The sequence below is a fragment of the Danio rerio genome, chromosome 18, assembly GCF_049306965.1.
Source record: "Danio rerio strain Tuebingen ecotype United States chromosome 18, GRCz12tu, whole genome shotgun sequence".
Classification (NCBI taxonomy): domain Eukaryota; kingdom Metazoa; phylum Chordata; class Actinopteri; order Cypriniformes; family Danionidae; genus Danio; species Danio rerio.
This window is the reverse complement of record NC_133193.1, coordinates 28,032,043-28,059,409: the sequence shown is the minus strand read 5'-3', so window position 1 is coordinate 28,059,409 and position 27,367 is coordinate 28,032,043. Positions and strand designations below refer to the sequence as shown.

Below are 27,367 nucleotides of genomic sequence, written 5' to 3'. Positions count from 1 at the left end.
AAGCAGAACATTTCTCTCAGCAGCTCTTCTTTTGGTCTATTTGTGGAGGCTAAGCTGCTGTTTTTGGTCTGGATGCCTGAGGGCAGGACAGACAGGTGAGGTGCAGTCCGGCTGTTGTCTTCTGACAAATTCCGCAAGAGGATATGGTGGGGTCAGTGGGGCTCTGTTAAAACCAGCCAGAGAGATTGGCAGTGAAAGTATGACTCACTGTCACCTGCTTCCCTCTTTATCACTGACTCACTTTCTCTTTATTGATGGAATACAAGCACAGAATAATTTCTCCTTACCCATTTACCTCACTGTTTTTACAGCATTCTCTCACATCATATTTAGAGGCTAATTAAGTGAGTAGGTCTTGTAGATTAAATGGGCTTGTGTGTGTAATTTTGACATTACCAGCAACACCAAATTAACACAAAGATTTATTTGTTTACTTCAAATAATTGTTGCAGTTTTTTTTATTTTCTCCGCCCATTTGTTGTGTGCGCAGACCCAGGAAAATTCTGGCTTTTGGGTGCAGGTTCAAACAGACACATACACATAATTAATAATAATAATAATAATATCTAAAGATGATGATTTTGGTGTTTTTTTTTTTTCAAACACAACTAATTTCATCTTTAGTGAGCATAAAAAGTTGGGAAAGCAGTTGAATGCCTCCATTAAATTGTTAGATGTGTGCATTTTTAAAATTACACCTGTTATTTAATTTAATCAAAAGGAAAAATCTAAATAAATAAGAGATTCATTCGTTGCTCTTTAATCAGAATGTGTAAGTTATACAGTTAAGAAATGGCTAATGAGATTTGATAGCTTGATTCTATTTCATTAGCTATTAATTTTAATAATATGAACTGTTTGCTAATGTATTTGCTGCTAATGTATGTTTATTAATGTATATTTATTATGGTGGGCATATCCCTTATTTTCACATCCCAATGTTGACAGGTATGGGCTGTGAAGAGTCAGTGGTTGAAGTTTATTTTTGCAAAAATACCTTAGCATTATAGCCCCAGCTCTGTGCTGTTTTTCCGTCATTTTTCTGATGAGTGCTTTAGCAATCTACACGCTTACAACGGGGCATTCGTCGGCCAATTGTTAAAGTAAGGATCAGAAAAGACTATGGACTCTATTTTTTACTGTCCATGAGCAAAAAGCAAAGCGCAGGGCACAAACACTTTCAGGGCGTGTCAGAATCCATATTTGCTAATTTAAGGACGGGAAAATCCGCTTTGCGCCATGCCGCATGGTCTAAAAGGGTTGAGTTTATTTTCTTAATGAGTTATAGGTGTGTTTTGAGAATAAACCAATCAGAGTCTCATCTCCCCTTCTCCATTTAAGAGCCAGCTGCGTCGCGTCATAAGCGCATTTGCTATTTACAGGACTTAATGTAAGTGTTAGTGGTAAAACTGAGCATTTCACAAGCAAACAGTTAACAGTTTTTTTTAACAGAAAACAGTTAAACAGAGCATCTACCAGGCAAGAATGAGTGATAATCGATCTACTTTCACTTTCGCTCTTGTGGATAGGGAAACCTTTATGCACAGACATCAATTAGCCTATAAATAATTAATTTTGTTTGTTAAGCGCAAAGATTTGTTTCAAAACTGTTTCTAAATTCAGTTCTAATTTCCAGCAAACTAATAAATGAACAATAATAACGAAGTGTGGTCAAAAACCTGAGTTGTATCCTAATACACATGCTGTGCCCCATATGGTCTAAAACCTGACAGGTGGGCAAATCCAAGCTTGTTTTTAATAAAACAAATATAAATATGGATATAATAAATAATAATGCTAATAATAATAACATTATACAAAAGCAAATTGTTATGAATGAACTGAAAAAGCTTCCCGAGATGAAGAAGGCATAAAAGCAGTGATTTTTCATATTTATGTAGGCTAGAAAATAACATGTTTTGTTATATTTTAATCCTTTATATTTATATATATATATATATATATATATATATATATATATATATATATATATATATATATATATATATATATATATATATATATATATATATATATTATTATTATTATTATTATTATATCCTATATATAGGCCTATCCTTAATATTTAAATTTTTTCATATGTAAAGATATTTGCGTATTGCTCTACATCTTGTGTGTAGGCTATAAAGCAGTGTGTAAAGGAGGCGCAACTCTGCGCTGGAGTGAATTAAAAATCTATTTTAGTTTCTCAAAATAGCAACGCGCCAGCAGTGCGCCTCAGAACCCCTTCCTTTTTAGACCAGAACGCCTATGGGCGCACATATGAGTGCAAATGCATTTGCTATTTAAAGCGCGTGGCGCTACGCCTCAAAACGACACTTGCGCCAAGCTGAAACTAGCAAACAAGTATTGCACCGCGCATTGCGCCACATTGTACCAGGTGTATGATAGGGCCCTATATGGGACTTTGTCAGAGTTTGACAGGAACTTTATAGTACACCAGTGGTTCCCAACCTGGGGTCCGCGCCCCCCTAAGGGGGGCGCCAGAGTTCACAAGGGGGGCGCAGGAGAGGATAAGTGTTGAGGTAGAAAAAGGCATAAAAATGCTCCACTATTATATAGGGCTGTACAATTAATCCAAAATGCGATTTCGATTTCAAACAATTATAAAAAAGCATTAATTAAGATAAACGATTATATGCATCATATACCGCCCCCTTTCCAGTTGTACACGTGTTGCGAAAGACCGCGTGCCTATGTGTGTGTGTGCTACACGCACACGCAGTCAGAAGCATGCGGCCGGTCAGCATTCGCACACTGACGAGCAGAGGAGCGCAGACATCTAAAGTCATCTTAACGTGAGCACTTTAATGGTCAAATAGGTGTCAAAACGCGGTGTTTAGTGATTATTTATATTAACCCTCATTTGTGTAATAAACAAACGAGTTGAGGTTTAAAAGACGTGAAAGAGAAACCATTAAAGAGACAGCGCAAAATATTCCTACTACCGCCTGTTTTTATGATTAATCAAACAAGGAGAAAATTTTTCTCTGCTCTTGACTGAAGGATTTTTGTAGCTAAAGTGTTTTTTCTTACAGTGGAGATGCTTAAAGCACAGTTTGTTTTATATTTTTATTCTATTGTATTTATTTCTCTTTCCTTTGCAGGGTGGAAAATAACTGTGTATACACTTGAAGTCAGAATTATTAGCCCTCCTGAATATTAGCAACCCTTTTCCTGCCCAATTTCTGTTTAATGGAAAGAAGTTTTTTTAAACTTATTTCTGAACATAATAGTTTTGATATCTCATGTCTAATTACTGATTTCTTTTATCTTTGCTATGATGACAGCACATAATATTTTACTAGATATTTTTTCAAAATACAACCATTCAAATTAAAGTGCAATTCAAAGGCTTAATTAGGGTAATTAGGCAAGTCATTGTATAACAGTAGTTTCTTCTGCAGACAATCAAAAATATATATTGCTTAAGGGGGCGAATAATATTGACCTTAAAATAGGTTTCAAAATATTTAAACCTGCTTTTATTCTAGCTAAAATAAAACAAATAAGCCTAGAAGAAAAAAAAATATTAGAGAAAATACTGTTAAATTCCTTGTTCTGTTAAACATAATTTGGGAAATATTTATTAAAAAAAAAATTCTCAGCAGCGCTAATAATTTTGACTTTAACTGATAATCGTTTTGAATAATTGTGATTACAATTATGACCAAAGTAATTGTGATTATGATTTTTCCCAAAATCGAGCAGCCCTACTATTATATATGTATTTTTAAGTACCAAAAAAAAAAAAAAATCAACACACATGCTTAAAATTCCAACATAATAGTAAAAAATAATTAAAATAAATAACTTTAAAATATTTTTTACATTTTGCTCACTTGCGCAATGTGCTTGTCCAACTTCTCGTAAAGGCAAAATCAAAACAAAAATGGCAGAGAAACGTCAATGCAATGATTCTTCAGAGGCGAAGAAAAGCCAAGAAAAGATAAGACAAAGCCTATCTAAATACACATAAACACACACATACAGTAAATATATATATATATATATATATATATATATATATATATATATATATACGGCACATATGTGTGTGCGTGCGTGTGTATTTATATGGTGGTGGGGCTCCAATGTTTGTATTTGTTCATGGGGGGGGCCCCAGAGAAAAAGGTTGGGAACCACTGTAGTACACAGTTCATGGATCAATTTTTTCTCCCCCATTTCACAAGTGTAAGTAAGGGCAGTTAAAATGGTTGCCTCTTTGTTGTCTTTAGCAAATTATGTATTTAATTGTGTTTTGTTACTTGTAACCACTTGTACCACACTTGTAACCACTTGTTGATAAGCCATGGTGGGCATTTCTCTCTGTCTCGTGCTGAACGCAGTCGACCAATCACAACAGACTGGGTCATCGGACCAATCAGCACAAATTAGCATCGTGCTAAATAGGGGTTTGGGAACAAATGGATCGCTCAACAAATCATATGGGAGTCGTTTGGATAATTAGGTAAAAATAAATGCATATTACAAGAGAATGAAAGTGTTTTTTTTTTTACCTTGCATGCATGTCAGACTGTTGAAACCAAAATATAACCATTTTTAATGCGCAATAGGGGCTCTTTAATACAATATACAATGTTTTTTAATAATGTTTTAATTAAATCCAGGATTATGCTTTTACATGTGAATTTAAGCCGTTTTGGAAAATGTCCATATAACATTATTTGTAGTGTAATAGTAATAGTATAGTAATAATGTATAGTATAGTAATTATGTAATAAACATTTATAACTGTACAATAGATCCGTTTTTCATTTAAAAAGAAGTAATATGAAGAAAAGCATTGTTCATTCTATTCTAAAATTTTCTAAAAGATAAAGAACAGAATTTTTCTTTACTGTCACTTTTGATCATTGTTTTGCTTTTTTGCTAAATATATTTTTTTATCCAGATAATTTGACTGACATTAAACTCTCAGCTGTCACTGTTAATTTGAGATTTCAATCTGTGGTGGAATAAGCTTTCTTCACACATAACACACACACACACACACACTCGAACTGTTGTAAAAACACAATATTGCACTAATTGACACTAAGTACCTACTCAATAGCTTGAAGCAAATAGGAATAAAATTAGAAAAGCAGTTATGAATAAAACACATCTGCTGACCAATCAACATCAAGGAACTGACCATTAAAAAAAAAGTAAATATGTAGTTATTAAAAGCAAAATATGTAGCTCAGTGGTGAGCACTGTGATAAGAAGGTTTCTTTACCCAGTATTTCTGTGTGGAGCTTGCATGTTCTCCTCGTGTTCGGGTTTCCTCCAGGTGCTCCGGTTTTCCCCACAGTCCAAACACATGCACTATATTGGTGAATTGAATAAACTAAATTGAACATAGTGTATGTGTGTGGATGTTTCCTTGTACTGGGTTGCAGCTGAAATTGCATCTGCTGTGTAAAACATATGCTGGATAAGTTGGCGGTTCATTCCGCTGTGGCGACCCCTAATTAATAAAGGGTCTAAGCTGAATGAAAATGAATGAATGAATAATATCAACAGTAAATAATCTCCTCATCATCATCATTATCTATTCTGAAAGCAAGGCTGAATGCTTCTCAATGACAGTGTATCACAGCATTTTCGATATATGAATCATGCACAGCTTTTAATATCTTACTGGGTTGTGCCATTCTGCTTGATTGTGCCTCACTTTTCTCCTTGACCACCAGTTTCCTCTGCGGCTCCCAGGGGCTCCACCCAGAGAGTGCTCCTTCACTCCAGGCATTAACTGCCCTCCATTATTAATGAGAGTGTCATGCAGTCACGCTTCTGCTCTGATCTGAGCACAGTCCATGGGACTGTTGTCAACAGGTGACTGAGGATGTCCTGTTCCACCTTCAACAGATTTAATTGTGCAATTTGGTGGATGAACTACTTTTGATATGGGCTGTTGACCTGGTGAGGTTATTTTGAAGCATTATAGTTTTATAATATAGAAAAAAAGATAATTATGCTTATGTTAATTGGAATTGGTAGACCCCCTCAGATGAAGCTGAATGACCCTGGAGTTTTTGCCTGGTAAATTTCTGGTAATTCCCCCACGACATATGTAATCTCACATAGACTGTCAGATCGCTTCAGGTTATGAATAAGTTATAGAAGAATAACATGATGAATTGTTTATGGAATCTGACATGAATGAGGTCTCCTGGCAGTGATGTATATTACTTTCCAAAAGAATAATCGTGTTGCTGAAAAAATTCTGTGATCTGGGTCAATTCATTTTGTTTGCAGCATGAGAAGGTTAATCTCTCTAACCCCAAACCAGCAGGACATCCTAAATTTGAATGGCTATTTGAACAAGCTTATCTGTGTTTTTTAACACTTAGTAAAGCTATATGAAAGATCTAAAGAAGACTAGCAACCAGACTCCTGAAACATGTGGGAAATTGGTAATATGTGCTTCAGCCTACAATATTTAAAACCGCAAAACAATTCTTAAACATACATTTGACTACAGTTTCTTCATAAAATGAATGATATGGGACAGTATGACGCCAACAACCTTTGTTGCTTTTCACCAAAGATTTTTACAGGCTTGTATTATCGTTGAATATAGGATTATTTTGGGCAGCATGGTGGCTCAGTGATTAGCTCGGTGATTCGCATCACAACAAGAAGGTTGCTGGTTTGAGTCTCAGCTGGGCCAGTTGACATTTCTGTCTGGAGTTTGCATGTTTTCCCCATGTTGGCATGGGTTTTTTCCAGGTGCTTTGGTTTCCTCCACAGTACAAAGACATGCGCTATAGGTAAATTGATTAAGCTAAATTGGCCATAGTGTATGAGTGTGTGTGTATGTGTGTTTCCATCACTGAGTTGTGGCTGGAAGGACATCCACTTGTGTAAAAAAAAAATTCCTGGAATAGGTAGGTAGGTAGGTTTCATTCTGCTGTGGCGACCTCTGAAATAGACACTAAGCCGAAGAAAAATGAATTAATTAAGGATTGTGTTCTTTGATTTATTTGCACAACACTATATAAATACCATAAAGCAACATAACAATGCCTATGATTTGTAATTGAATTTGTTTGCCTCACGTACTTGTTCGGTAGCTCACTTTGTATTGTGTTGTCCTTGTAATGCAGATCAATCTGGTTAAAGTCCTGTGGACACATTTTCTTATGTTGGCTTTTAAAAACACTATTGTTTGGGTTTAAGAAAGGGTTTAGATCAGTGATTCACAAGGTGGATGTGTACAAGAAGGACATGTATCTGAGATGCAGTACAAATCGTATCGTAAGTAGCATTCGGATTCGCTAACGTTCAGATTCGCAAATATGTAGACATCGGCCTGCATTGTAATGCAGTATATTTTACATTTTGCAAAAATGTAGGCTGAGGCACGTATTCCCAATGAGCTGAAAATATGTCTCTGTGGTGACATTTGCTTCTCCAAAATGGTACAACATTGCTTCTTGCTTTTTTAATGGTAGTTCCAAAATGAAAGGTCAATGTGAGTGGTGCTTAAAAAAAGGTTCAACTTTCTGAAAATGCAGTTTTAGAAGTGACAACTATTTGTGCAGCAGTCATCCATGTATGACTGCTGCTTACTTTCTTTTTTTGTTGTTTGGTTATTGTGTGATTAAAATAGTAGATTTATCATCCGTTTATCACTTTGTTGGTTACAAAACAAAGGAAGTAATGAATGTACTGTCAAAGATCATTCACTGTGGTATTGGTTTGTATTTCTCAAGAGGATGAGGTGGCAAGGAATCCTGCCAATGGTTTCTCCTTGAGGTGGTGTAGAGCAACTTCCTGGGAGCAATGGATCCATCTCGTCTGTCTACCAGGTTATGAAAAGATGGCTGTCATACACAAGGGAACAGAAGGGTTGCTGTCATTCTCTACATGCCAGGGCCTGCTGCCATCTGCCAAATGGGGAGAAGCAGTATACCTCATGTCTGTGAGGGGCAATGGGTTGGGGCCGAGAGCAGTGGGAGCAGCACCTGTGTGTAAGGATACATTGAGGAGCGACAACGGTGAACAATGAGAGATCACCTATGAGACATCATCTATCCCAAAATCATAATTTGTGTTTAAAGGAATAGAAATAGTTTAGTTGCAGCCTCTAGTGTCCATTTTTTGTTTTGAGGTGTATTTTTATTTTTGCAACATAAAGGAGTTTGACACAGACAGACCTACAGTATGTATCAGTTGCTTGTGCAGCCAATATCCCATGTGCAAGCTGATTTGTATTCTTGATATATTTCTGCAATGACACTAAAAGCTGTAAATGCTCATGGAAAGGTGTAATGGAGCGTTCCATGAAGTCAATTAGCAGCCAACCAACAGCATTACCTGTCTGTTAATGATGCTGAATGTGTGTGATATGATTTCCTGGGCTCTTTATAATGGAATATTGTTGTTATGGCCTATAGCATCAGTTCCCAACAGGGGGGTTGCGGCCCACAAGGGGGTCTCATCATATAAAAAATATCTTAGCAGTGTACAATTAGGAGAATGATCATGCAGGTTTTATTCCCTAGCTCAGTGGTCCTCAACCACCGGTCCTTGGATCAATTGGTACCGGGCCGCACAAGAAATCAGTAATTATTTCCGTTTTATTTATTATCTTAGTCTGAATGATCTTTTATTTTGAAAAGTCTTTTACGTTGGCTTACATTTTTCAGTTACTAATGGCCTACTGATGTTTTGCTTTTATATATTACATTAGGCTATTATTCATTCATTCATTCATTTATTAATTCATTCATTTTCTTTTCACCTTAGTTCCTTTATTAATCCGGGGTCGCAGCGGAATGAACTACCAACTTGTCCAACACATGTTTTAATCAGTGGATGCCCTTCCAGCTGCAACCCATCTCTGGGAAACATTAGGCTATTATTTATGCATAAACAAATCTAGATATAGTAATAAACATACCGTTTGTTTGAAAACTAAATTTTTGTCATCATTACTGCAAGCTTAAATGAGCGAATATATCATTAAATGTGGAAAGGGGTGGTGGTGGTGGGGGGGTTACATTATTATTCATTATTCATATGGCAACTCTAAGTGTCAAAATCACCGATCGAAAACCATAAGCACTGACATATTTCTTCGAGTAGTATACGATGGGATGTGGTAAAATGCATTAGACGGACCATTAAGTTGAATGTTTAATTGAGAGTCCATATATTTGGATGTGACTTGGCCATTAATGGGTATTTTCACTGCTACACAAATACATAGCCATTATGCATCTGATTTGCTATTAAGTGATGCATGAAACATGGTGAGACTGGTTTGGAAGCAGTTTTAGTTAACTGTCTTAAAAATGTTTGGAATGTTAAGCATGTAGTTTCTGCACTATATGCTTACATATTTTCTGAATCAGACAGAGCTTTATTGCCAGGTATGTTCATAAATATGAGGACCTCATATTTTCATACTCATATATTCACTCCTGTGAACAGAATTACAGAGACAGGACAAAAAACAGATATAAATAAGTAGCGAATGCAAATAGACAAATTAACAAGTGTACAGGTATATTACGATATACAACTTTATATGTTATAATGTGTAAATTGGCATGTAAAGCATGTTAAATAGGAATATATGTGTATAAAAACTGTATAGCAAGTTGTGATGTTTGTTTCATAATTACCATTATTAAGTGTTCATGAGATGGATTGCCTGAGAAAAAGAAACTGGTGCACAGTGCTTTGTAGCGTTGACATACCATTTTATTATGTTGTATGAGCCTTCAAAGTAAAGGTATGTCTGGCTGAAGGTATAATCACATCTTCAGTGTCTTAAATTTTGTTATGCATTTCTGTGAGAGAATCTACATTTATTATGTGATAATCCCACATAAACAAAACATCCTCTGTCTCTGCCTGCCTGCTACAGTAGCCACGCCCAAAACTCTTGCTATTGGTCAAACTAGATAGTGATTGATAGAGTTGAGCGCTTTCAAAGTTTAATGTTGCCCGGGAGGCTCAATGTTCAGACTTTTGTGGGAGATAAACCCGCACTATGAAAAATGATTTGTTGACATTACTTAAAAGGATGTTCCACTATGATATCATGTTTTAAACTTTAGTTGAGTTGTAATGTTGCTGTGTGAACATAAGCCTTATCTCTGAATGTAATACGCTTAAAGTTAGCAGAGTTAGCTTAGCAAAGTCACAGCGAACAAAGTTTGGGGACTACAAAAAATACATCTGGGTTAATGGGATCACAATTGCTTCAGGATGCTTCAGGTTACACGCATTCACCATGTGCAGGGAAGGGGCGTGGCCAGAGGCGCTGTCCACAGAGCTTGTTCTGTTTCTGCATTTGGGCTTCCATACTACACGACGCAAAGAGGGAAGTGCTTACAATTTAATTTTAATTATGTTCCAGTGAATTATAAAAAAGATATAGCTCAAGCATTTGACAAAGGACAACTTCGAGAATCTCTCTCAGTTCAGTGCTGGACTTGGTTAAAAACTCCTCAAAGAAGGAGCAGCTCCAACCATAATAAAAGAAGCTGTGGATTGTAAGCTACAACCTGTAAGTATTTTTATTTGGTAAAATTGAAATCCATTACATGTAAAGTTTCTATCGTTAATATTATGTTGTAGCAAGGACAGGAAACCCTGTTTGGTATAGCTAACAATTTAACTACAAATTCCTATTTATTTGTAAAAAAAATAAATAAATAAAAAAAACTGAAAACACCCACAATCTTCAACAGCGCAACATTGTATCTCTCTGCAGCCACTTTCAGTGCATTTTACATCTTAAATAACAAACTCGCAAAAGATATGTGAACGTTTCATATCACGTACACATGCTTATTTTGAATATATGTGACAGACACTTGTCAGATTTTATTTTAGAGAGCAGGCATGAGGTTCAGCTGTCCGTTTTATTTTCTGTCTGATCCAGGCTCAAACTAATACGGCTAACAGCTAAACTGATTGAAAGTATTTACACAGCAGAAGCATAGCATGTGATGCTTTTCCTGGTGACTTGACGATCTACGAATCACAGCACGTTATGTTAGCTGACCAATGAGAGCCTCTTGAGGGTGGGCCTTTTAGAGGAACTAGGAAATATTAGAGGCGTTTTCATGTTAGCTGAGTAGCAGTATATATGTAAGTTATAGAGTATGAAAAAATAAAGTGATTTTTATAAAAGTTAAGTTAAGTTAAGCATCAGCACACATCGCTTTGCATCTTATAAACACAACCAAGTTTTAAAAATACAATCTGGACCACTCCTTTAAAGGTACAGTATGTAGGATTAAGACACCTAGTGGTTAAACTAGGTATTCCAGTCCAGGCCCCTCCTCCAATGATTCCACACAAACACAGGTTGCCAAATGATGATTGAGCCTTATGATGCAAGCTGCTCAGCTCATTTTTGCATTTGTAATATTTATATTATTTGCTAATAAAAATAACACATCATGTGGATTTTTATAACTCTGAACCTGTGTCTCATTTTAAAGGCTGCTACTGTCTGTTTTATAGCAATTAGTTCACTTTACTTAAGGAGTAGACCCAAAGCCTTAAATATTAAGTGAATGATTTATGTGTAGGGGAGAAGCAGTGGCGCAGTGGGTAGTGCTGTCGCCTCACAGCAAGAAGGTCACTGGTTCGATCCTCGGCTCAGTTGGCATTTCTGTGTGGAGTTTGCATGTTCTCCCTGCTTCCGCGTGGGTTGCCTCCAGGTGCTCCGGTTTCCCCCACAGTCCAAAGACATGCGGTACAGGTGAATTGGGTAGGCTAAATTGTCCGTAGTGAATGAGTGTTTGTGGATGTTTCCCAGAGATGGGTTGTGGCTGGAATGGCATCCGCTGCATAAAAATGTGCTGGATAAATTGGTGGTTCATTCCGCTGTGGCCATCCCAGAAGGGACTAAGCCGACAAGAAAATGAATGAATAAATGATTTATGCGTATAAATATAAAAATCAGCTTATCCGATGCAAGTTAAGTAATTTTGTTTCGTGCTCAGTATATAAATGGCAGCCTTTAGTAGTCATTGAACAATAAACTGGGTAAAGTTTAACGGGTAAATGTTAAGGATGTTAAATGTTAATTGTCCTTTGACTGGCAATTTAGAAGACTGGAATTATTCAGTTAATGGAGAGGAAGAATATATCCAGAGCGACTTTTGTTTAGGACTTTCATTCATGCTGCCCATACCTAGGCATTTTGTGACTAGACATCTTTGATCGGCCTATGTGAAGAATTTGGTTTGTTTGAATTTAACCGCAAACGTGACCATGTGATACAGAAGTCTCATATAGCGAGTAAACATAAGGAGACATTTATATATTTCTTCTTTTGCATGCTTTAGTTACTTCAAATGGAGATGTACAAAAAGGAAGTGATGCAGATGCAGTATGTAATACTTGCATTAAAATGAGCAAGCAACATTTTTAGAAGAGAGTGCGAGTCCAGGAACCAATCAGGCAGCTTCACACTTTGTATAGAAAATATACTGTAATAATGGTTGTCTAATTACCTCAGACAAATGATTTGACAAATACAGATGCAGATCCTCTTTCAGTGATGATCATTTGTATGCTGTATTATGTGCTTATCCACCTCAGATATTCAACCTGACTTCAGTGCACTTGTTTAAGCCCAAGCAGGCTAAATTTGCCCCACTGCACATAAAAAAAGGAGAAAAAAGGTAAGGTGAAACAATTAAACAAACAAACCTGTGGCATTTATTGTTTGTTTTTTTTGTATAAAGTAATTTTTATGCTGGTCTTTAAAATACATGAACTTATTGTGTAAAGATCATATTTTCAAAATAGTTCTACAGTATAATTGTGTGCTCTGCGTCCAAAACTGTGCTAAATATATTGGTCTGACCCTTTAAAACCGCCCTATAAGGTGACCTGTTGGGAAAATGTATTGCCCATGCAGCTCTTATGCAGGCTATTGCAGCTGTGCATGTATGCCTTTATCGGGTACAGTGACTGGTGTTTTTATATTTGCCTGGTGGTGACACTGAGCTGAAGTGGTTTTGTTGTCTCTTTGCTGAGCAAGCTTTTGGGAGCTTTACCAAAATGCTGAAAGCCATGAAACTGAGATTTTCCGTTATCTACTGGTGCTTGTATTTGTGAAGCTAGTCTGTGAAATGCTGTTATTGTGGGTTTCTGTTCTTTAAAAATAAGTTGATAGTCTACCTGTGTTCAGCAATTTCACCTCTGACTTTGCTTTACAATGAACAAACTGTTACTGTATATATTCTAAACTGATAATGCACACAAAAATATAAATTCTGTCATCATTTACTCACTTCTTAGTTGTTTTAATCCTGTTTGAGTTTCTTTCCTCTGTAAAACACAAATGAAGATATTTTGAAATAATGTTGGAAGTTGTAAATCGGTGGCATTTAACTTCCATAGTATATATTTTTTCTACTATGGATGTCAGTGCTTACCAACATTCTTCACAATATCTACATATGTGATCAGCAAAAGAAATACATTCATAAAGCTTTAAAACTAACTGAGGGTGAGTAAACGATAAGAGACTTTTAAATTTTGGCTAAACTAAATTTAAAACACTTGAGTATTATTTTGTTGCAAGTATTTCTCGTTACAGTAGTTTTCAAAGACTTCTGTATTGTGAGTTGCATTTTGTTTTGCTCGTTTTTTGTTTGGTTTAGTCTCAGCATTTGTTTCAAATGTTAATTTGAAACTATTTTTTGAATGCCTGTTTAAAAATTTAGTAAATGTACAATCACAATTATGAATGTTATTGTCTTTTGAGGGGGGTCGGCATGTTGGTGTAACCAGGGGATGTGACACTAACAACAGGGTGTGGATGCAAATGCTGGTAAGCAGTGGTCAATACAGGGGCAAACAGATGTATAAGGGCAATCCACATATAGAAGAAAATAACCATAAAATAAGCCAACATAACAGGCAGATGGTCACAAGGCAGGCAGCAAACAGGATTAAACAAATAAACGAGGCGAGGATTAAAAACATGACAAAACAAGACAAAGGAAAATGTGTTGTAGTGTCACTAAACAGTAGACAAGACTCAATATATAGTGTGTGTTTGTGCTGCTTAAATAGTGTGTAATCAGTCCTTGACAATCCTCCGGTGGTGTGTGTGCAATTAGTCAGGATCACTGGTGATCGTGACAGTTGGCTTAGTTTGTACTGCCGCCTCACAGCAAGAAGGTCACTAGTTTGAGTCCTGGCTGAAAGCGTTTCGGTTCGGTTCAGTTCATTTTCAGTTTCAGTTTTGCCCCACAGTCCAAAGACATGCACTATAGGTGAGTTTAATGAACTAAATTGTCTGTTTTGTAGGGCTGGGTGATATTGCAAAAATAATTAATCAAAATCATGATATCATGTTTCATATCATTCGATTTCGATAATCATTGAATATTTTTAACAGTACATTTAGGAATATTAGTTTTTTTTTTAATCTAACCACTTTATTTCAATTTACCAACATTAATAAGGCAAAAAGTTTTAATGGTCAAAAACTAAAATATATAAACAAAATATTTGATCTCTTTATTATAAAAAAAACATAAGTGTTAAAAATACTGTTGAACTTGATAAATAAAATTATACATAAGTGCATGCAATGGTAAAGGTAGATCAATATTTGTAAGTTGTCAATAATAATGATACCTCAAATTCTGTAAACAAAACAAATTATGATATTTAAATCTGATATTTCAAGTAAAGGAACTAACTATCATTATTCTAATACATACTGCAACATTACAAATAGTGAAGTTCGAGGACTATATTACCCCCTATGCTAAAAACTAAAAAGAAAAGAAACCAAAAAGCCACTCTGTCGACATCCTTGCATCCTTTTTTTTTATTTACAATCTCCTGACTGCTGCTATATGGCAGTTTTTGCGTGTGTTGTTATTCTGACCTGAAGTGACAAGCGTGCGCACGTGCTTTCCTTCACCCTCACTAGGCGTCTCTCGTAACTAGGTGACCATCGACTGTTTTCTCAGAGGATGACGATCAAACAAATTGCTGCAAATTGCTTCATACCGGAACTTCATACCAATTCTTTTATTTAATAGATATTGACAATGGTGTTCGTTCAATAAATATCAATACAGATTTTATCACCCAGCCCTACCGTGTTGTATGAGTGTGTGTGTGAAAAACCAGTTCTGAGAAATACACATACATGGAAGGGCGTCCGCAGCGTGGAACATACACTCAAATTTTTTTTTTTGTGCTCGTTCAAACTACTTATTTAAAATAAGCTGAAACAACACAATTCTTGAGAACTCTGCATTTTTTATAGTGTATGCTGGAATGGTTGGTGTTCATTCTGAAGAAAAGGTACTTTATATGAGGTACTTTTATATATTCTAAATTTTAACTAAAACAAATACAAAACTGAACAGGTTACAGCCAGTGACAACTATACATGCATTTGTAGAAGTTATGAAGGCCAGACAGAATTAGTCTAAAAAAAATCTGCCTTTTTTGCTATTTCTCCACAGAATTAAAAAAATAATAAAAAATTAGCAGAATGTTAAAAAAACAACATTTTCCTCTTTTATTTAAGGTTTAATATGCAAATTCAATCAATTAGAACCACTTTAAATCTACTTTCATATCAGCTAAAAGACTTAATAAATTGAACTCATCTAAACATTTAAACAATTAAATATTCAATTATATAAGTAATTATTTTAAAAAACCTTAATATATATTTTAACACAGAATACAAACATTTACATGAGATGGATTGACAAGCTGCGTTATTTTTGCAGATTTCTGCAGGCATTATGAGTGATATTTTGGGATTATTTTGTCAAAAGAAGCAGAAACTGTTTTTAGTACATTTCAAGCAAAAATGTATAATACGTTTTGGTTTCAATGAAGTGATTTCAATTAAATATACAATCTTTATAAAAGTTAAGATTAAGTAAAATAAATTTTTTTTAGATCACATGGAGAAAGATCAGTGTCTGCTTCAAATAAGCTGTCAGCTTTAGGATAAATTACTATAAAAAAGTTTCAGTTTCTCACACGTCTCCATTAGGATTCATTGAAAAGGTTAATACACTTCTTTAACATGCCCTCACCCCTCACAAACAAACACATCCTAGTGTGAGATTGATTTAGGGACATCTGATAATATTCTTTCTGGCCTTGAATGTCTGTGATTCTGGCTACACAGTCTCCATGGCAACGGGCCCGTCATCCTCATCGTCGCCCAGCTGTGCGGTGCCATACATGCCCAGACTCTCAAAACCTCGTACTGCTTCAGAGATGCTCCACTGCGGTCTAATCTTCTCCCACTTCATGCCCTTCATCAAAGTGTATCTCTGCCTTGTTTTGTGAGTGCAAATAGAAAACACAAGCACCAAGTGTGCAACTCTTCCACTGTAAAATGACAGAACGCTTTGTGGGTTTCTGTGAATTCCATTGAAGAGTGGCTCATAATGAGACGTGTATCAGATTATCATGTGGTGTGGGCAGGTGTGAAGTCGAAGCTTTCAGGCTTTCAGAAATCTGTATTTTTGTCAGCTCTCACTGTGGGAAGCCTTTTTCCTCTATAGCTATGTTTCCATCTAAAGATGCAAATTAAAGGTATGCACAAAACTGGAATATCGCATAAAACATTCGTGAATAAAGCCCCGTTCTCATCAAGTCAAAAAGAGCCAAGTCATCACTTCCTGAAAATAACTAAGCAAAATTACATTTGTTGCCACTTTTTTATATACAGTAATAATATATTAGTATTTGTGCTTCAGAAAAAAAACACAATGATTGTGTAGTTGCTTTTTGAGGAGTGAGATAGCTTAACTGGCTGTAGTGTATGTATGTGAATGCAAGAATGTATAGGTGTTTCCCAGTGTTGGGTTATGACTGGAAGGGCATCCATTGTGTAAAAATCATATGCTGGATAAGTTAGTGGTTCATTCCGCTGTGGTGACCCCTGATTAATTAAGGGATTAAGCTGAAAAGAGAATGGCTGAATGAATATAAATAATTCTTGTTAGCTTTCGAGCGCAGTCATAGAAGGCCCCTACTGGCCCATATCTATCAGCTGATAACCACTGATAACGGCCATTCAATCCAGTGATAACATTGGAATCGGCTGTCTAATAAAACAAAATCACATTCATTTTTTTGATGCATTTGGAATTTATTAGGTAAACGTTTTCAAAATTGTAGTTTTTTGGATAAAAGTTCATCTTTTTTGGTGTTGATGTTTTCATTAAGCAGATATTGCAAAATGCAGATAAAAATAGGTGGTTGGAAACAGAGCTAATGTTGCTGGTTGGGCTGGGCAATTAATTGAAAAGTAATCAAAATTGGCGTTCAGAATCTATAATCGGTCACATTTTTTTCAGGTCGATATTTTTTTTCTATTAACTTCCCTACAGTGTGTGAAGTCACGTGACCCTGCTCTGTTTGTACTTCTGCGTCGAGCACACACATATGGTCCGGCACAGCCTTTGCACAGTTGCATAGTTGTTATTTACTTTCACTTTTTTATAAGAAACTTGTGACTTCATTTAGGCAATGTGTGTTTTAATTTCAGTTATTTAACGTTGACATTCAATAAATATTCATAGATAATAGATGTGTGTGTTTCCGTCAATTATTTTAAAATCAAGTAATGCACCCTTTATTCAATTATCTCTCATTTGTAATATGTGAGCATATTCACTGTACAAAACTTGTACTAAAACTCAATCAATAAATAAATAATACAAATGTTCATTAATCATAATCGAGTTAAAATATTAAATTTATCGAGATTTACATTTTAGGCCAAATGGCCCAGCAATAGTTGCTGTTTTTTTTGGGAGAGTGGGGGGGGGGGGGAGATCTGTTGTTCTGTATGTATTAAAAAACTTGTAATGGTAATATACTGATTTAAATTAACAATTTGAATCATCATTTCTTTTATGTCAAGAGCTCTTGAGTTGTTTTTTTTTAAGTTGTCTTGAATGAATGAGTCATGTTGGCTGCTATGAGGATAATAGATAACTTCTACTGTATATGATCACATAAAGATATCTGCAGTGAGTGGACATTAGCCAGAAACAGATTTATGCAGAGTTTTTCTCTCTCTTCAGATGCAGTAAGAACCCAGTGTTTTTGCAGAATTTATTTTTTTTATTTAGAAGTTCTACCGTATGGTCATGTACACACTGTACAATTTCAAGCATGACAATTGCATTTAAATACAGTTTGTTTTAATACAAACAAACAAAATGAAGTGAGATGTTTTTTTTATTATTCCTATTTTAAATTTAATTAGCACTTGATGTTTGAAATGTTACTGTGAAAGTTGTATTTTCTATGTAAAACAAGCTTCTTTATGAACAGTATTTCATTAGTACTTCTACAATTACATCTAGTTTCTAATTAAGTTCATTATAGCTCATGTGTTTTATTACAGAAGATTGAAGTCATTTCAAATCAATACAATGTAACATTCAAAGGTGAAAAATTGCTAATAATAATTAAATTATTGCTATTACAGCTATTATCATTTTACAATTTTACTATTTATGTATTAAAAGTAAATGCTAATAACACCATACTCACATGTTTAACCAAAGGCACTATGGCTAAAATATCTCTCACTTTAGATAAACATGCCTGCAAAAAAATAAAAAAGTGTAATTCAGACAAAAATGAGTAAGGCATGGTGGCTACCTTGACTCGATGGTGGTCAAGCCCCAGCTTGACCAATCTTGCATGTTCTCCTCGTGTTCGTATGGGTTTCCTTCCGGTGCTCAGGTTTTCCCCACAGTTCAAAGACATGCGCTATAGGTGACTTGGAATTACTAAATTGGCCATAGCGTGTGTGTGTGTGTGTGGTTGTGTGTGCGTGTGCTTGCGCGTACATGGGTGTGCATGTGCATGTGTGTGTGTGTGAATGAGTGAATGAGTGTTTCCCAGTACTGGGTTGTGGCTGGAAGGGCATCCATTGCGTAAAACATGCTGGATTAATCGGTGTTTCATTCTGCTGTGGTGACCCCTGATAAATAAGGGAATAAACAGAAGGAAAATGAATGAATGTACAAAAATATAGGTAAAATGTAAAAGCTGCTTTGTACCTGCAGTCTCTTTACAGACTATTTCCATAATCCTCCACTGTTTTAAAATAGAAGATTTTTGCTTCAGAATGCCTTGCAGTAAGCTAAATGTGGGTTTGTTTTTTCAAGAAACATTTTTAAAGTGCATGGCTGAATCCAAGTGTGGAAGCATTTAGCCTATTTGACTCACACCCTGGGGGAGGGTTACTGTAGGTCTGTAATGATCATCCGTTTAATCACTGTCACCATGATTCTTGGTCCTCCTTTGGACTATACTGCTAAGGTCCTTCTATATACAGTTTGTACAGCAGGTTTGCCTTGATTTAACTTTCTCCATTGTTTAATTTTAGTACCTGTGTTTATAACAGAACAATTTATAATATCACATAAACAAGTGTTTCCACATAATCATAACCCTGAATAGATCCTGAATATACAATAGTCCACTAAACAGCGAGTTAGCAAAGAATAACTTGCACTTTAGACAGTTACTTTTTCTGTGTTAGCTCTCGCAATGGGAATGCAGCATTTCTTATCAAATAGCAGAAATAATCATTCTTGTGTGTCTTTAAGCAATACACAGACGGGTATAATTGACTTGATTTGATTTTGAATGAGATCTGCATTTTAAATGAATTGAATGAATGATTTAGTGACTCATACATAAAGACTGTCAATGTGTGCCAATTTACACAAGACTCACCCTATAGTATTGAAGATTACTCATCTTGAATGGTATTTAAGATTAAATAAAGGATAAATTGTAACACATGGTGTCATTTGATTGATTTGAATGGGATTGGCATTTTCGAGTCAATCTAGAGAATGACTCATCAAGACATAAACTTTTTCTAAATGAAAAGAACCTCTTGAATGAATCAAATAAATGATTTAATGATTCACTTAAACCAGAACACTCATTTGTTTCTGAATTATATCAGTATTTTTCTGTAGAATCAGTTAAATGAATAATTCAAACACAAAAAAATCAGTGTTTGTGAACCTGTTGATTTAACAGATGAGTCAATGATTTACTCATAAAACAGACAAGTGAAATGTTTCTAAATGAAATCAATTGTTTTGAATGAATGGGTGAATAAATGATTCAGAGTCTGAGTCCTAAAGTAACCTGATTTGCTTCTGAATAAAATCAGTGTTTTAAGCGAGTCAATGGAAAGAATGATTCAGTGAATCACATTTGCTTCATTTTCTTCTTAATTAAAGAAAGGCAGTAAAACTCACTCATTAAAAAATGTTTTTGAATGAGTGAGTCAAAGAAGAATTCATTCAATAGTTTCAAAGACATACACTTGTTATCACCTTGTGGCACAACAATATTTTTGAAAGAGTCATTCCAAAACGTAGGCGTTAATGCGAAATTGAGAGTTTTTACATGACTGTACAATTTTATTTATTTTTTTTTTTTTTTGTGTTTTTGACAATGTGTTTGTTCACAACACAACAAGCAAAATCACATTCTCTTTTTTCATGCTCTTGCTGAAATTTATTTGGTAAATTTGTTTAAATAAAACTTTATCAGATAAAAGTTTCTCCGACTCTTTAATTTTTAATGCATCTAGGTATTTATATTAAGTAGTTTTTATGTAATCAAAAAATAGGTGGATAAAAAAACAATTGACATACTCTTGTCATCTCCTATTGGCACAAAAATCAGTAGATCAACTAAAAACATTGTATTATTATGCATGCCAGGCATTTGGTCAAATCGCTTTGTGCATAAAAGAATGCTTAAGACTGGGAGATTATTCAAAGGAGATTTTCATGTGCATTTTCTCCATTAAACCTTCAGCATATGCTTTCAGGTGGAGCAGAGTACCACACAGAAAGCCATTTTTCTCTGATAAGCTATGCAAAATCAATTTAATTAACTGATAATGAGATCAAGTTGATTATTCTGTGATAATGGCAGTTGTTTGTGTAGCTTCTCAGTGAATTATAGATCTGAGTAGTAAATACTGCACTTGTAATTACTACATATAATTACATGTTTTTACTCCAAACTTTGCTGAAATCCTTCTGTTAGATGATATCATACTTGTGTGTGCATTAGTTATGCTGAATCAGTGAAAGCAATGTTGTTGTAAAGTTATGTTATGTTGAAAGATATGTTGATGTAAAGTGCACCATTATGTGAATTTCTTGGGTTTCCTCTTAGTGGGTGTTTGGAGAGCGCTCTCTGGCCTTCAGAGGAGATTTACTACTGTTCACACAACCGTGCCTCCCCGATAAGATGCTCAATCAGGTCTGCAATTTCACTCCCATTAATTGCTGAGCCCTAGAAAGCATATACTGTAGTATATTTTATTAAAAACAGTTCTGTAGTCCACATTGTTGTGTTTGCTGTCAAGCAATCACACATATGCCTATACATGTAAAACACACATGCAGGTTGTCACCACTTTTTACAAAATTGCATTCTTGTAATTTACATTTATTTGAGAATGGTATGTTTACAAATATTTACATTTTCAGGCTCCCAAAATAAAAATGAACATAGAACAGCCAAAATACATAAAAAAATAATATTCCTCTATTTACTTGAAAATTAAATGGATAAACGCACCCAAAGTGCATCTGTCTAGAATCAGTAAACATATAAAAGCAAAGTGAAATTAGCATTGTTTTTCCCTTTATAGTTTCCCAAAATGGTTGATGATACTCTGCGGGACCCGCTGTAAGTATGATTCATAAAACCTCCCTGATCCTCATCCACCCCAGAGCAGAGATTAAGACCGGAGCACAAGTGTTTGTCAATTAATGTAATAATAGAGCAGCTAAATGGAAGCATGAGGCTCATTTGGATGTATTTAATCAGATTTAATAGCTGTAAGTAAGCCTTGTGCTTCGGCGGATGAAGTGAGGCTCGATCTGATTGGCTGAAAGACAGCATTTCTGGTCCCTCATTGGATGGCTTGCCTGTCACTTTTTTCTTCTTGTTGCTATGTTTACTAGGAGAACAAGAGCGGTGCAAAGGACAAGGCCGGTCACATTCTTGTCACCTTGAGGTGCTGGAATGGCCTCACTAACGTCGTCTGTCATTTGCCATTTATGCTTGTGTCACATTGCCGTTGCTGTAGGAGGACTTTAGGGGACACTAAAGGAAATGAAAAGAGGGATACAATAAAAAAAGAGATAAAACCGCTGGTCTGAGAGATAGTGACAGAGTCCCAAAGCCCCGGGAGATCGGACCGGTCCTCCCAACCCCCCGCTTGCATAAGTCCAAATCTGTTGCCTTTGCAGAAGCTAAAATAGCATCAGCCATGTCAGCACGCAAGGGTGCTTGCAGCAGAGAAAGGTATGAAAATTAAAAATTTAGAAATTGACAGAGGAATGAGGCTGACTCGGGGCTTCTGTCTCACCTCATCGTCTCTTCTCTGGCTAGTGCTTGTATTTCACAGGGCTGAGATGGAGATACTGAGGAAGGAAATGCACTTCAGAGGTTTGATTTGAGAGTTGTTTATGTTGATATTGTGACAGATGTTACACTCCCCACTGATTTATTACTGTCACACCAAGCGGAAGGCAATGTATTAGGGGAAAAAATGTTTATTTCAGAAAAAATGGAATGAAAGAGTCTGTAAAGTATGTCCTCATTCAACTTCAGGCCCACTGGGAAACCGGAGCCAGCATTTGTGTATGATTTGCCTACAGGCTTCTGAACACAGATTCTGATAAATGGATTACGTTTGTATCATGTTTCATTGTTAGTTATGGGATGTATTACCCAAAGTAAATGTAAGTGCTTGCAATAAGTCTTATTTTCGTAATATGACACGTTTCAGAGTTAGAATGAAGCCAAACTGAAAGCAAGATGCTGTGCCTAACAGTCCAAACAAATATTGGCTTGGGTTAGCTTTGTCTACAGTATTTACTAATGTAGTAATGAATGCTAATGAGTTATAGATATAAGACTGTATGCTTTCAGTTTAAGTCACAATTATTAGCCCTTCTGTGAATTTTTTTACCTATTTTCTTATTTTTGGCCATAGCGTGCGTGTGTGTGGTTGTGTGTGGTTGTGTGTGCGTGTGCTTGCGCGTACATGGGTGTACTTATTTTCTTATTTTCTTATTTTCTATTTTCTTTAACTATTTCCCAAACGACAATTAACAGAACAAGGAATTTTATACAGTATTTCCTTTAACATGTTTTCTTCTGGAAAAAGTCTGATTTTTTTAATTTTTTTATTTTGGTGTTATTTAGTTTTTTTTAAAAACTATTTTATGGTCAATATTAACAGGTGAATTTGGTATGGGTGTTTATGTTAATAATATGCATGCTTGATAAGCATATTATGCTTTATATAGTTTTAAAGACTTCTTTTATCATGTTACAGAGACACCATGCAGTGTTGCCAACCATAATTCAAACAAGCAGTAGAAGAATTGTTTGTATACATGGGTCGTAAGTGTTGCATTTATAAATGCCGCACTGAAGGTTTTGTTTCTGTTTCCCTGCAATGAGAGCACAGATCACGTGTGGACCCACATGTGTGGATTACAGTGGTCTTCTAACATGCGACAAAAACATTGTTTACCTGTGAGCTTTTCGCATATGGTGAAATCCATATTTGCCACTCGTCTTCTTTTAAAAAAGACGCAGTTCCAGTTGGTGTTGATTGTTCTGTCTCTACAGTTTACAGTAATATCACTACAATATTATGGACTGAATATCCTTTACTTTCACACAACTCTCAGAGATGCTGTAAATGCTGCTTTCTGAATCACTGTCTATCTCCCTTGCATCTGTGTTTGTGTTGCTGCTGTGAAAATCAGCAAGTGCACATAATGTAACTCCCCTTTCCATGTGAACCCCTTCACCACTCAACACATCCACCTAAACAAAGCTGGACTCACCCACTTTCCTGACTTTTTTCAAACTAGAGGTGTGAAAACACCCTGTTGAGAAAGGGGGTTTTCATGGCCCTTTAAGATAAATACTAGTATGCCGAGAATTATCTAGTTATATAAATATTATGTAGTATATAAATATTATGCAGTATACTGTCATCATGCAAAGATAAAAGAAATCAGTTTATGTACAACAATACTTTATATTGAAAATTTTCAAGCCAACAGTTTGAATGCTCATTTAATTTAATTACTATAGTACTAAAATAATAAAATTATACTATATCATTAAAATATTATTACAGCCAATTCAGAATGAATAAAAATAGTGTGTAAATGATGATAAAGTAACACTAGTCAGCAAACAAGGGAAAGTGATTTCAGAATTAAACAATTGCATTAAATATATTTTAAATAAATATAACAAAGCAAAACTTTTTAAGCACCGACATACCTAGAGCTGCACAATAAATCATTTCAGCATCGATATCGCAATGTGATCATTCACAATAGCCACATCGCAAGAATACGCAATATTGAGTCTGGATTATAATTAATCATTTTGCAAGTGTTTTGAGGCCTGTGACTGTGGGAATTTTAAAAGCACTCAAGCATAAGAAATTGTATTGTTTGTTATTTTGAAAAAAATTAGCAGTGACTCATTTTATTTAATTGTTTATAAAACGAAGACTATGCAGTATTATTTTACATTTGATTGTTCAATTACTGTATACCTGAATACATTTAAACTCTTCGAATAAAAATAAGATGGTGTTTTTTTGTTTTGTTTTTTTGTATCTTATTCTTTATTGAATTTATACTTTTAGGTTGTTTGTTTAATATAATTCATGCACTTTCCTACAGAATCATCCCTATATATCTAAAAAAAAATAATAGTTCCAAACAGTTATTCAACTCAGTAAAATTGTATTTATATTGCAATATATATTGCAAAATTAATGCTGCTGAATGTGTGAATTTTCCAATATTGTGCAGCCTCATCTACATCAATAAGTTGTTTACAACAAGAACAGGAATGTGCATTAGGAGACTTGATGGAAAACAAAATTATAGTTTGGCATGATTATTAAAAAAAAAGAGAGAGGCTCATTTTTATTTATTTTGTTATATAAAAACATCAAAAAGTAAAAAAAAAAAAGTGTTATTTAATTTAATGTTAAATTTGTATTATTTCCTTTTTAATCATTTTTTTAAGCAGCGACAATACTCTTATTAAACCTATTAGGATTCTATATAAAGCAGGCTCATTTTTTTCTCTCCAAGGACAAGTGTTTTCACCCCAAACCACTCCATTATCCTCCATACATGCCTGTCAATAGCATTCAGTCACTCTGATGTGATATCTCTGCCTGACATGTCTGCACCTGCCTCTTCAGCGTCACTGAGATCTCATTCAACTACTTCATGGAGAAGTGCACAACAAAGCCATGATTGCATCTTATAATATAAGAATTTATTTGGTTTTTGCAGGGTGTTGTATAAGCCTTAATTCAAACTTGCATACCTAACCCATCATCTTTCAGAATTCTTCAGATAGTGGATACTAAGGTGCTGTTTTACATCTACTATTAGGATGCATTTTCATCAATTTGATCACATGTGGACAACACATAATGCACCCATAAATGGGCTCTAAAATGTTTTGATATTGTCAGTTTCAAACCCCTTCCAAAGGTAGATAAATATTAGATTGGATTGCTGTTGTATAGAAATGCATTTAGTCAATTGCATTTAAAAAGCCATAAAAGACAACCTACAGTTTCAACCTACTGACTTAATATTTAAACATTACTGGAAAGACTATCAAAGTGTGCTGACCAGACAGGAGTTAACTTCACCATTAATGATAGAGATTTCTGAGTTTGATTTATTTAAGGGTAAAAAATGTACAAAGCAAATGTCATCTCATGTGCATGAAGTAAATACAGAGCAATTTATTTTTTTCAAAAATGAAAAAAATGCTTAATCTCTGTATTGTTTTCTGTAGTCTAATTGTATGATCATGCACTTTAAAAGTATTCAGTGGCTGTATAAATACTAGCATAATAAACAATTGCTAGCTTCATAAAATCTCTGTATTTCACCGACGTGATGTGAAAAGAATATATAGAAATCTTAATTAATTTTGGCTAAAACTTACAGCTATATATTCAAGCATTCCTTTCACTAAAATACATCAGTATTTAGTATTAAGTAAGATTCCAGAAATACAGCTGCCATCATTCTCTTCAGAGAGCATCTTTCATGCAGCAGCCGTATTAGTTTTTTTATGTATGAAATCATTTATGTGCTGCTAATCATGTTTTTATGAAGAACATGATCTTTTTCGTAAAATCATGTTTATAAACATATAGATACTCATTCTAATTGCTTTTAGAGTTCCAAATGATGTTAAATGAGTTTAATTGTATTATTGAGACTATAACGTGTATTCACATGCACAAATGAAAAAGGGGTATAAATGTACAACTTAGGAACTCAATGAAGTATTGGAATGTAAAAAAATGTTTTTAAAAAATTACGGCGATGTTTTACTTTCATTGCTCTATTCATGGGCAACACAGTGGCGTTGTAGGTAGTGCTGTTACTTCACAGCAAAAAAGTCGCTGGTTTGAGCCTCGGCTAGGTCAGTTGGTGTTTCTGTGTGGAGTTTGCATGTTCTCCCTGCATTCGTGTGGATTTCCTCCGGACGCTCCAGTTTTCCCCACAGTCCAAACAAAGACGTGATACAGGTAAGCTAAATTTTCCGTAGTGAATGAGTGTATATGGATGTTTCCCAGAGATGGGTTGCATGTGGAAGGACATCTGCTGCGCAAAATATATGCTGGATAATTTGGCAGTTCATTCTGCTGTGGCGACCCCGGATTAACAAAGGGACTAAGCCGAAAAGAAAATGAATGAATGAATGAATGAATGCTCTATTCATAATATATATCTAATTGATTTTACTACATGTGTTAACCTTTACTCAGTAATTTTAATTGCAAATAAACTGATGAATGAGTTCCATTATAGACAAAGGATGCTTTTGGACATTATACAGCATGTAAATTATATGAGCTGTTAGAAACAGCTCACTCAACTGTTTTAATGAGTAATCATTAAAATCTATTGAATCAATTGGTTCAGAAACGCAAATTTTATTTAGTGTTTTTGTGTCAGTTTTTGAATTATTCATTCAACTGATTCTACAGAAAAATACAGATTTAATTTAGAAACAAAGTGTTTGCTGGTTTGAGTCATAAAATCATATATTTGATTTATTCAAAAGGCTCATTTCATTCAGAAAAAATCTATCTGTCTTAATAAGCTAACAAGTCATCAGCTAAATTGATTGAAAAAATCTAATGAGACTGGGCTCTATTTTAATGATCTAGGCGCAAAGTCTTGAAGCACATGGTGCAAAATCA

At 35.0% G+C, this 27,367-nt stretch overlaps 1 protein-coding gene and 1 long non-coding RNA gene across 4 annotated transcripts in view; both read left to right on the top strand.

The window, feature by feature from the left end:
- Positions 1-27,367, top strand: part of frmd5a (FERM domain containing 5a) — a 221,444-nt gene that overhangs the window by 54,911 nt on the left and 139,166 nt on the right. The window lies entirely within an intron of this gene.
- LOC141378843 (uncharacterized) lies at positions 9,028-14,800 on the top strand. Its single transcript, XR_012394340.1, has 3 exons — positions 9,028-11,508; positions 11,899-13,808; positions 13,864-14,800. It is a non-coding gene; the product is annotated as an uncharacterized lncRNA (long non-coding RNA).